Source organism: Scardinius erythrophthalmus, assembly GCF_964197995.2.
Source record: "Scardinius erythrophthalmus genome assembly, chromosome: 20".
In the NCBI taxonomy this organism is placed as follows: Eukaryota; Metazoa; Chordata; class Actinopteri; order Cypriniformes; family Leuciscidae; genus Scardinius; species Scardinius erythrophthalmus.
In genome coordinates this window covers 17,578,261-17,591,342 of record NC_138240.1, presented here as the reverse complement: position 1 = coordinate 17,591,342, position 13,082 = coordinate 17,578,261, and positions in this window count along the sequence as shown.

Sequence of the window (13,082 nt, the reverse complement as noted above, 5' to 3'; positions counted from 1 at the left end):
TTTTTTTTATATAAAGACCTCCATTTAACATCGTTCACCCAGGACATAAAAGCGCGTGAATCCACCCATTAATGTGCTTTCTAAAGCTTTAAATGGTATTTGATTACGCCATTAATCGCGCGTTTTGAAATATTTTGTGTATGCTTGATCCTTCTTCACATTCTCCTGCAGGACTAGTGCAGGATTGTGTTTTGCATGATTTGACCATTAGGTGGCACTGTTTAAAAATTGTTTCAACATCTTTAAAGTACAGAACTTAAGGGCTCTGTCCAAATAGTTAGATCTCCTGTAAAGTGGTTTACTGTAGATAGCCTATAAGATTAATCCTATTGGCCTGTAAAGTCTTATGTATTAGCCTATTGCTAAGCTGTGTGGAAAGTTTTATAAACAAGAACACATTCCAGTTTTGCAACGTAATTTATTTAAAAACATGTTGTGAGGACTACAGCTCAGTCAAATGGACTGATAATAAAAGAGATGTTCAGAGGCATGATCTGCTGCAGGCTGGACACCCATATGTGCAGTTAGAGTCTATTCAGCATTAAGGTGCAATGTGGGGGGGGGGGAAATTAGGTGACAGGTTGTTTATGAATCTATTTTGAGCCTTTAATGGAAACATCTGTTGTCCTCCATGTCTTTGAAGGCATGATGGCTTATCGGGGAGCTGTTCTCAGTCATTTTACTGGAATTACACTCTGATTTAACATCTCTGATGTCAGGAGTTCTGTCTTTAAAAACAAGGAAATAGGAGGATCTGATAAAGAAGAAATGGGATTTAGTGTCAAAATAGCAACAAAAGTAGCAAAATAGTACAAATAATTAGATTATAACAAAACCACAAAAATACATCACCTATTGTGAGACAACATCTGACAAAGACAGGGCTATAAATATACAGGAAGTCAGGGACACACCACGGACAAAACGAGAAAATTAACAAGACACTGGTGTAACACATGAGGGCAAATCAAAGAGCATGGCAGCTGATGAACAAAGACAAGGGCAACTGAACTGGGAACAGTGCAATACTAAACAAATTAATCATTGTAAGCTATCTTAAAAGGATGAGTTTTTAAGTTTCTTACACCAGCTTAAAGGAGAACTCCGGTCAATTTTAACATTGAGCTCATTTTTTTGTAAATTTGGAGTGCTGTCAATACAGAGAACAACGACAAAAATCGGTGTTGCCTACACCGTGTTATCCTCTTTTTAAAATTTGCACCCTGTTGACTTCAATGGGGCAAGTTTTAAACCTGCTTTTAGCCTCTTAACATCCTTGATGTGTCATTACAAGTGCACAGCTAATGTGAGTGATTCCTTCAGAGTGAACACGAGTGAATCTGACTGCAGTAGATGTGAAAGATATGAATAAAAATGATGTTATTTAAGCCAGCGCACATACCTGTATTTTCTTCCTGTTTTCGGTCGAAGTCCATAGTAATCGATTGTCGAGTTCACGCGCGTGATCATAGGTAACTAAACCTATGCGCGTGAACTCGACAATCGATTACTATGGGCTTCGACCGAAAACAGGATGTAAATACAGGTATGTGCGCTGGCTGAAATAACATCATTTTTATTCATATCTTTCACATCTACTGCAGTCAGATTCACCCATGATCACTCTGAAGGAATCACTCACATTAGTTGTACACTTGTAATGACACATCAAGGATGTTAAGAGGCTAAAAGCTGGTTTAAAACTTGCCCCATTGAAGTCAACAGGGTGCAAATTTTAAAAAGAGGATAACACGGTGTAGGCAACACCGATTTTTGTCTTGTTCTCTGTATTGACAGCACTCCAAATTTACAAAACAATGAGCTCAATGTTAAAATTGACCGGAGTTCTCCTTTAACGTGGGAGCATTTCTATCAGTGAAAGGAAGAACATTCAATAGGGTTAGCAAAAGAGAAAGCTCTCTCCCCCATAGATTATTTATTGAATTGAATTGAATTGAATTGAATTTAGTTTAATTTTGTTTTATTAATTTTATTTCATTTAAATTTATTTCATTTCATTTAAATTGTATTTATTTATTTATTTGTTTTATTTATTTTAATTTTAATTTGACAGGTTTTGTTAATTCACCCCTTAATATAGAGCCATATCTTTGGATTTATCTGAATTGCTGCATAAATATGTGTACAATATGTATAGTTTCATCATTCTATTTGACTGTTGAACATGTTTGTTCCCACATTTTCTTCCCCTAAAAAAATGGCCTCCAATGCAAAATTAAGATGATGTTATGCACACATTTCATTTAGGAGGTGACATGTGCAATCACAATGAGGTACATACTCTGAGCCTCATATACAATGGGGAGACTGTTTAAGGTCAGCCGAGAGCAGGATCTGGAGGATCTGGAGTCAACCGCATACCAGCAGCAAGAAGTCAAGAAGTCAGGGGTCTGTGCATGCGGCTGTCCCCCTGGAAGCAAAAACAAATGCACGGAGGTCCGAGGCTATGTAGCTGGTTTTAGGGAACAGTGATTCCTCAAGGCCACCTCAGCAGATGCAGAGCAGACGAATTACAACAGTTGTTTAAACAGAGGTAATGGTACATTGTGTGTGTGTGTGTGTGTGTGTGTGTGTGTGTGTGTGTGTGTGTGTGTGTGTGTGTGTGTGTGTGTGTGTGTGTGTGTGTGTGTGTGTGTGTGTGTGTGTGTGTGTGTGTGTGTGTTGGTATGTTACATGTATGTTGTAATGTGGGGACAGAGCGATAGAGAGAAAGACTGTGTGTTCTTGCGAAAGGTTGGTGTGAGGCAGAGTCTATAACTTGGGGAATGTGTTTAAAGTGGGCTAGTGGCTCCAGATTAGAGCTCACCACCCCTGTGGTTTTCTACACACAAACTTGCGTGTGTGTGTGTGTGTGTGCTCGTGCATGTGTGTGTTTTTCTTAGAGTTGGGTGGTGCCTCTGGCTCACTCACCAAATGGAAAGGCTGCACAGAAAAACCTCTATGCACACTACCAAGTCAAACAAATATTTATTGCAATAATTCATTTGAATCATTCATCTGTGAATGCATATAAAATGTTCAACAATAACACAATTACATTGGGCATTCTTCTTGGATTAATTATGTTTTTATTTTTTAAATCTTAATGCATCGTTTAAACTGGCTATCGATTCTCTGATAGTGATGCTCTAATTGCAAAGGAGTTGATTTAAAAATTAAATCCCATTAATGCACATGCATTTCTGACTGGACACACACACAGTCACAGAATGTTTATTCTCCCAAAAGTACATTTAGGTCAGTTCGGGCCAGATTCCTTTGGTCATTACATAAAAATACATCTGGTCTGAGCGGAACTTCTTTGGTCATCCAAATAGGAATAAAGAACACACAGAAAAATGTGGTTTAATGCCTGGGCTAGAAACCATGTGTGTTTTTCCCTGAGCTCAAAATGGTCGATCATAAGGTGGGGGAATAAGAGAGTTGTTGAATGTGGGGGAAAAAGGAGCCAATGTGAGAAAATAGCAAGGGCGGAGGGGGCTGAAATGATGGAAGGGGTATTGGCAGAAGGCAGCCATGTCCAGCGCTGAGATCACTAAGTGGGTGGTAGGAGCAGAGCTTCCCCTTGGCCAAATCATGAGAAACACTCATATCTTCCAAGCATTTTGACTGGAGTAGGATGTCAACCGCTGAAGCCTGTCTGCGAGCCAGAGACCGAGAGCTGCACAGATGGTAGTGCTGACAAATTAGTTCAGTTCAGATCCAGACCAGTTTCATTTCTGTACCTGGCAGCGGGTCTCTTAACCACTTCTTGCCCGATGGGGCTGGAATGATCCTTCTTTCCACTTTTTTTCCGCTGAATGTTCTGTTTCCAAGAGAGGTCCCAAATCTGGGTTTGTAGTTTTACATGCGATGCGGTTAAATGTTGAATATATGACCGCCTGTACAAAACGGCAGAGTTCCCTCCAATCTCTTTATTTATATTGAATGAAAATGTGCTGGCTGCCTGCATTACTGCCGCCCACATGAACCAGAATCCAAGCCAGCTGGCTTCAGACTGGATCCTAACTCACAGAGAACAGAAGCACACAGACAAGGTGTGGCCAGACCAACCTGGCTCTCCTTAGGTTACCATGCTTTGGATAGGAATGGACTTTCTCTGGCCACTAACCTTCTCGTTGCCCTAATTTCGATCAAGTGCAGCATATAGCAACATTTGATTGCATCTAGATTGAGCTGCATGGTGTGAAATGTGCAATGAGAAAAAATGAGACTCTTATAAAAATCTAAAATAATAGATTCTACTCACATGTTGCCGGTATTCTGACCGCCCATTCAAAGGAAGGCGATTTCAACCCCTGGGAGTAACGGTACTTTGTCCCCCATTGCACGGTATGAGTGTCCTTAGTGTAAATGAGCCTTAACTTAAATTCTTTCTCATATTCCAGTGACCATCTCGTGTTCTGTTAACATGTAGAGAAAAGTAATCCATCCAACGCTGATTTGATTCAAATTTGCCTCGACCAATGAAATCCGTTTGGGGTGGAACTATCTGTACGCTGAACAATGGAAATCTTGGAGATGGTTAATGAAACCTGTTTGAAAACAATCAATATTTTTGCACAAAATACATACTTAACCTATAAAGAGCCAATTATAGGGCCGTAAACTGAAACTATACGCGCAATTGTCTGTGACTTCTCTTTTAAAACAGCATGTTTTTTCGTAGTAAACTCTAAAAATAGATCAATCCTAAATGATTGTTTAAGAGCAAACATCTTGAAGACTGAAGACAACCAGTCAAACCAATCAAAAATCCACCCGACTTTAACGAGCATTAGCATTTAATGTGGCAGACAACATAACTGCAGCATGCGCTTTTAATAAACAGAACATTGGTGTGGACGCTAATATAGTAGTTATCTTTATAATTATTGTTATTACTGTAAATGGGCCTTTACACATGTAAACGGGTGGTTTTCAACACGTAATAGAGTGGAATAATTGGTCTCATAAAGTTAGAAAATGCTGGTACGTTCATGCCGAACATAAAACTATGCTTGCATAATTAATCAGCAAGTTTTTGGTTGGTGTAACTTGTATTAACTCTACGTATTTATGACACAGCAAAGCCCCCATAGTGTGCCGTTGATCACAGCAAAGTTTCCTGCATTGCAACAGCACACACCTCACGGGCTGCACGAGAAAACAACCAAACAGCGTAACCTGTGTAGTCCGGTTCACAAACATATTATGATTCGGTTCTTTAAAATGAACTGTCACAAATGTAGGAGTTGCTGGTTTGAATTAGTCTGACAAATCCTCCACTGAATGAAATCACCTAATCCGTCAGAGCAGCTACTGAATCAACATATGACTCACTAACCCAATAGTCTATCGTAAGAGCGCACAATGCGTGGGCTACTATGTTCATCTGATGACAAATTAGCATTGGAAGTGAAACAAATATTTAATGGCTTTAAACACAAAGTAATATTCAAGTTCAGCTTGAAGAGAGCAAAAGCAATTAGACAGTAAAAATTGGTATCAAGAGACTGGAACATCTTTAAGCAGGGAGATGAAAAAACAGATGTCCTGTCTTGCACAGAATTCATAAATCTTATGTGGAGGAATCTGTTGTCTGTTTCTGGGGGAGCAATCGACTGCACACTCCTCATTACTCAATAGTGTATCACAGGCTTTGTATTAAAATCCATGCTCAGTATCCCATGATGAATAAATGGTGCTGTAAGATTGAAGTTTGGGATTTAAAAATCCCATTGAAAATTGAAGATTGATTTTTTTTAAGCATTCTATTCAATGCCTGATTAGGTAGACAATTGCAATCCTGAACATCTGTGAATTAATGTCTTTTAAATTACATATTATTGTCACAACCACTGACTGGAGTAACCATGATCTCAATCCTGACTCCCTTGCTTTCCCACCATGGACTACATCTCCCATAATCCATTGCCCGGACTCATTATCCCTGATCATGTCCACCTGTGTGTCATTACCCCTGTTAACTTTCCCAATTTTAACCCTGTGTATTAATTTACTCATTGTAAAGTCTTGTTTAGGCCACATTTACACATAGCCGGGTATTTAGAGAAACGAATATTTCTCCCCCTCCGTTTTCAAAAATAACATCGTGCACACAACATCGTTTTCAAAAAAAGTTGTCGTTTACATCAACCCGCATAAATACAATGGGCGGCAGTGTAGGGAGAAGGATAAAGCCATGCAAGCCAATCAGAATCCTCAAAATCGACAACAACGAATAGCACGAGCGACTTCCTGTTCCTTTCAAAACAACAGACATGGCGCGAGGTTTGTTCGTGTGGACAGACAGCGAAGCAAATGCAAACAGGCCAAAAGCGTTTGCACAAAAGTAAAAATGAGTACCACTTTAACAGCATCTATGATCAAATTAGTAGCCAAACAAACTCTAAACTCTAAATAGGGCGCTCACATGACGTAAGCATTTTCTGGCGCATAATGTGACGTTTGAGAACCTAAAACCCCGTTTCTCCCAGTTGACACGGCAACACATAACCGGCGTTTTCAGAAATCTCCACTTTGGCCGGAGTTTTTAGAAATAATCGTTTTCTGGGATAAAAACGGCGTTTTCGTGTAAATGACAGGCCAAAACGCAGGGAAATATCTGCGTTTTCCCATCGTGTAAACGGGGCCTTAGTGTCACACTGCATTTCTGAGTGTTATCCTGGTTCCCTGTGTCTTGGTTTTGATTTTCTGATTGTCTCCCTGGATTTGCCTGTGTCTTGGACCTTGTTTTATGTTTGGTCTGTTTGCCTGTGGTTTTGACCTTATGCCGGTTTAATGGATTATGATTATGTATTACCCTAAATACAGCTGTGTTTGAATCAGAGCAGTTTCATGACAATTATTATCCAAGCTAAAAAGCCTCAAAGTAAACATTTTCCTTGTTTGGGGTTTTCAGTTGGAAAGCTAACAGCTTAGCTTACTCACGTTGGGTAGCACAGAAAAGCTAGACTGATTAGAACAAGTTATCATGATAATGTGATTCATTTATGATCCTTCACATAGTGAAGTGCATATAAGATGGTCACTTTGAAAATTGTGCTTAAGCAATAAAGGGATATTTGTGGACTTTCTGTAGGTGGACTGAGTTGATGCACTTTTTCATTTCTCTCATTCCATCTGTGGAAATGATATCTTACGTCTTTTTATTTGAGGGTGAATTTTATGCAAAGCTTTTTTTAACAATTTAAATGTTCCTGTTATCTCAGTAACATTGAAATTTAAAATTAGTTTGCAGTGACATGGACAAACATACACATACTGTACTGTATGAGACAATACACTGTACACAGAATGCTCACTTCAAGTACACTGCTCTTTGGAGTAAAATAAATTTCACCCTAGATCTCATTTGGCCTGTTTGTTGGGTTCATGAGAGCTGTGATCTCTAAGCCATGTGTAAATGAGATGGTCTGTGTGTTCGCATGCTCATGTAATGGCATCATCCGAGCTGAAAATTAAAAAGATGTGGTTATTGTCTTTGTTGTTGGCTATGGAGTTAATTGCGCTTACATGGCCCTTTGTCCTTCCTGACAAGATTGTCATTCTCAATGATCAGAGGGGGATCGTAGATGGGGACTAATGGTTAGCACACCAAGATGAATAATGATCATCTGATTTTAATTTATAGCTTCAAGGTCTTTATTAGTCTTTAGATTTGAGTTAATGTGCATCATATGAGGTTCTTCCTCTGCCTTTCTCAAACTCTCTTAATTCTATTCATGGGTTACATGCATAAATGAATATCAAATTGTTTATTGTATAAAAATAATTTATGCCACCATTCTCTCACTCTTTGTCTCATTCCACATGCACTGATGTTGCACATTTCTGGATAAGTCTTTCAGAAATCTGTTTTTGACAAGCCAAACAGTTATCTTCACAATGACAGTCTTTTTTTTTTTTTTGTCTTTTAGCTAACTCAGAACTGTTATTAAAAAAAATGAAAAATCCACCTTTTATGTCCTCATAAATTTATTTATGTAGATCTTCAAACTTTAAAGAGGCAGCTAAGTCTCCATGCTCTCTATGTGGTTGGCATCCTATTGTAAGTTAGTGAGAAAGCCTAAGGTTTCATGACTAGAGATGGTCACCTACTGAACCGCTTTACTGCAATTCCAAACATTTTTCAGCATAGTCCTTTATTGCCTGGTGAGGAAGTAAGGGATTCATTGGGGAAGAAGGGAATCCTCTGTGACCAATCTGAAACAGAGAATGCTTATATATTCTTGTTTACAAACCAAATATGCTTCTTTTTAACAGAGATTCATAGTGTGACCTTTTTTTTAGCAAAGTTTATGATGTTTTAAGGGACAGCCACACAATAAACGCAAATCTAATTTTACATTTGCACTGTTTGCTCATGCAAAACTCACCATCACAATGGGAGTGGTTGCAAAGGTGTTGCTACAGTATGCAGTTTTTAGGATGTTCTGTGTGGTTAGTTCTCTAATGTCATATTGTAGTCCCTAGATATGTCTCAGGTCTCTCCTGTAAGTTTATGGACTGTTAACAAAAACATGTTCTAAGAACGTTTTGCTTACGTTCAACTTTCCATTAAGTTATGAAAAACGTCATTTTTGAATGTTATTTGAACGTTCAAAACGTCTTTTTTATTTTTTATTCTTGGTAATATGAACATTTTTATTTTTAAATACTATGAGTGAATAATAATGTACAGTATGATAAAATTAATACAATAATATTCATTTTGAGATTTGCTAAATTACATTAAATGAATTACATAATGTAAAATAAATGTTTTTAAATAAAATAAATCTATAAATACAAATAATATACAAATAATTTATATGTAAATGAAAAAATGTGGAAATCAGCATGCACAATAAATAATAAATGATATGTGACCCTGGATATATTTGTGGCAATAGCCAACAATACACTGTATGGGTCAAAATTATAGATTTTTCTTTTATGCCAAAAATCATTAGGATATTAAGTAAAGATCATGTTCCATGAAGATATTTTGAATACAGCACTGAATACAGCACAATCGCGAACATAAATGGACAACTTTAAAAGCGATTTTCTCAATGTTTCAATTTTTTTGCAACCTCAGATTCCAGATTTTCAAATAGCTTTAAGATGATGTATAAATCTCAATAAAAAAAAAAAAATGACCCATGTGACTTTTTGTAGTCCAGGGTCACATATATTAAATTATATATATAAAAAAAAAAAACTCTAATATTGGCCTATAGATGATGTCACCTGTCTTATTGTTTTCCATGTTAAAAACCAATAGAAAATTAAAAGTACATCTTTCTTGAACAGGCTGCGTGGTTTGAAGTGAGCTTAATGGCAGAACCTGATTTCACCAAGTGCAACACGTTCCTGGATCAATATCTTTGTTGATTCTGGAACAACATTCCAATCAACCAATCAGATTTGAGGGACAAGTTTACAGTTTATGTCAAGTTTAGGCTTACAACCAGGGTTAGGTGCTTCTACATCAGTGTTATTCACATATCATTCCCTTCCTCTGATTTTAGGGACTTATGGGTAGGGTTAGGTTTAGGGGTAGGGATAGGGTTCGGATTATATTTTCGGACAGGAATGTTGTTCCAAGATCAACAAAATATGATGTGCATGGGACATCATTCACTACCCTCCTCATTCAGTTCGACATCAACTTTCTTAGTATTCCTCAATCAGTTCATTATAAAAAATATAAGAAGAAAAAAACGACAAAATTATAAAATAATGCCTGTTTTCCCATGAATTTTTTGTAATAATTGTATAGGGTCGCTAACAACCCGAGCTGTGTAACAGTGTAAGTATATTTTTACTGCACTACAATAATTGAAACTTTGATAACTTAATAAATGCAACTCATCTTTATTCCACAAGGTGACAATGTCTGATACAATGATGAAGTGACGTTTCACTCGTAGTTACCTCAGGCAGAAAAAAAAAAGAATAGGAAGTATCATTAGCAAAACTTGAAATGGCTCTGCAATTTACTGCAGAGCAAGTACTGAACACAATCAAATATTAGTGACACTGTCACTTGATGGTAGATCTGGTAAAGAAGCTGTCAGCAATTAAAATACTGATTTTGAAGATGTTCAAAATGGTAGTTTTGAGAATATGTATAGATCGCGAATATCCTGAATGTACTGGGAAATTAGCTCAAAATGAACCCTTCCAAGCTTCAAACTGAATTTTTTATTCTTCTGTAATTGTAACTCTAATATAAGGAGAGTTTTATATTATCACGACAGGTATGATCCATCTGTGTTAGATATAGATCCGGGTCGGTAAAGACCCGACTATGTAATAATGATTGGCGAAACATTCATGCATTTAAGGGTTAACAGTCACGGTTCATAGTAAGTCAGAGTTGAACCAAATTGAAAGGAGCTGTTTTACAGCATCTTGCTCTGATCAGTCTTATTATGTCCTATATACTTGCGCTAAACATGTCTGTATGTCTGACTGTGTGTGCGTGTGTGTGTGTGTGTGTGTGTGTGTGTGTGTGAATGAGGGTGGATTATGGGGGGTATGGGGAGGATTTAATCAGCAAAGTTGGAGTGTACGCTCTTTGATTAAAGTAAACGTATTGGCCTAACACAAACAAGCATGGAGTTAGAGTCTTTGCCAAAACACAGATGGACTGACAGAGCAATCAGAGAGAAACGGCTTGCAGTGCAGATCCTGATTCATGGCTGCTCTCTCTCTCTAGAGCTGTCTTGCATGCAGTCACACTAAATTAGCAAATACAAATACAAGTTTCCAAACACTTCAAACAAATAGCTTAACAGTTCAGTGACAAACAGTGCTGGAGAATATAGCCTGTCTTGGCAGAGAGATGTTCTGTTCTTTGAATAAGGCTGCTTAAGAAAATTCTGAGATGAATAACTTGTGATTGTACTTCACTGATGTCAATTATAACTGGGGCTGAGAGATATTCCTGGTGAATTTCCCGATGATTTAAATCATTTGACAGTGTGTATTGCAATGGTTTAATGCACACTAGATTTTGACCATTACGTTTCCGGTGATAGTTTTGCGATCCCCTCCCACCTGCTATAGAGCAAGGAACATAAAAGAAGATATTCTGAGAAATGTCTCAATGTGTTTGTATACTGTAACAAATGTCCACTGTAGGCTAGTTTGCAGAACCCAAGTGCAGTTTATTGAGAATCCCAACATGAACAGATACAAAATAAACAAAAGACTTGAAATGAAATGAAATTCACCAAACAGTGGATTAAACGAACAATACTAGACAAGAGACCAATGAAACACGAGAGCTATACACACACACATGCACACACAAGACTAATGACCAAACAAGAAACACCTGAACACAATTCAACAATGAGCACATCAAAACGTGACACACAAGACAAGGAAACAATAAGAACATCGGACACATGGCCAAAAAACAAAACAAAAAACAATCAGAACATTGACACATACAGGGGAAGCACAAGACATGATCACATTATTGCAGGATACATGAGGAGCAAATTAAGTTAACAAACAGGAAGCATAACTGAGAGCGTGTATACAAAATAAAAGACATGAACATAAACCAAAACCAACGTGACATATACATTGAGCAAAAATATTATTTTGCAAGCAGTATCTTATGGCTCACCACGGCTGCTTTTATTTGAATAAAATACAGTAAAAAACAGTAACATTACTGTTATAATATAACAGTTTTCTATTTCAATATATCTTAGTACGTTATTTATTCCTGTGATGGCAAAACTGAATTTTCAGCAGCCATTACTTCAGCGTCACATGATATTTTAGAAATCATTCTAAAATGCTGATTTGTTGCTGATCATCATCAGTGTTGAAAACAGTTGTGCTGCTTAATATTTTAAAATTAGAAATATTTTGTAACATTATAAATATATTTATTGTCACGTTTCGCTGAATAAAAGTAGTAATTTAATTAAAAATCTTACTAACCCCAAACTTTTGAACGGTAAGGTTGTGAATCACAGTTACGTTTAAAAGTAATGCATTACAATATTGTGTTACTCCTAAAAAAAGTAACTAATTGCGTTGCTTAGTTACTTTTTATGAAAAGTAATGTGTTACTTTTGCGATACTTTTCCTCACCTGGGCTTGCTTTTGTGTTTTTTTAATAAACAAACAATTCTATTTTTGGTCAATTTAAAGGCCCTTTCAAACCAAATGTGAAAATAATAAGCCTCAGGCTGAAGGAAATGCAAATTCACACCTGTACAGTAGAGGGTGCAGCTAAACAAACCTTTGTCTCTAAAACACCAAATCTGTGCTGCCATTCTGGATTGCAGAAGGATGGGATGCAGGAAAAGAAAGTTCCACACTGGCTGCATCTGAAATCGCATTTGTGAATGGCAGTGAAGTGACGCAACTGATGCTGCAAGGTCACATTATAAAGAAAGCATGGCCAATGTAGTAGGCCTACATCCAGATTACATTAATACTATATAGAACGTACTTTTTTAGTGGTCGTGAAGTAATTACTAAAATGTCAATTTAAACATCCTTTAAATATGTATATTCGTGAAGTAATTCCTTGTAAAAGTAATTACTGTAAAAAAAATAAGTACCTACTCAAGAGAGTATGCGATTTCGGATGCAGCCTCACGTATGTGATTTGGATGCAGGTGGGGTATGTGATTCTGTTTTTTGTAAATTTTTTCAAAATCACTTGAAATCCTATTCCTAACCCATTTACAGCCACTGAGTTAGAAGCACCATCTGTGGAACGGGCAGGAATCGAAAAAACTCCAGCCAATAATTTCCAAGACCACCTAGAATCATTGGACAGTAAGTTCGTCAATCAAACGGTTGTAAAAATTTCCGTGCGGAAAAAAAATTCTGTGCGGTTTTGTCGTAAAAATATACATATTTAAAACTTTATAAACGAAAATAACTGGCTTCCGGTATTGGTCGACGCGCGTTCACGGAAATGGATGCTGGCGTATGACGTAGGACGTAGCGTAGGAAGCGTTGTGACGTAGAACGAACGTGACAGCGCAGCCAGAGAGCAGAGCAAAACAAAACTCTACGTTTGTTCTACGTCA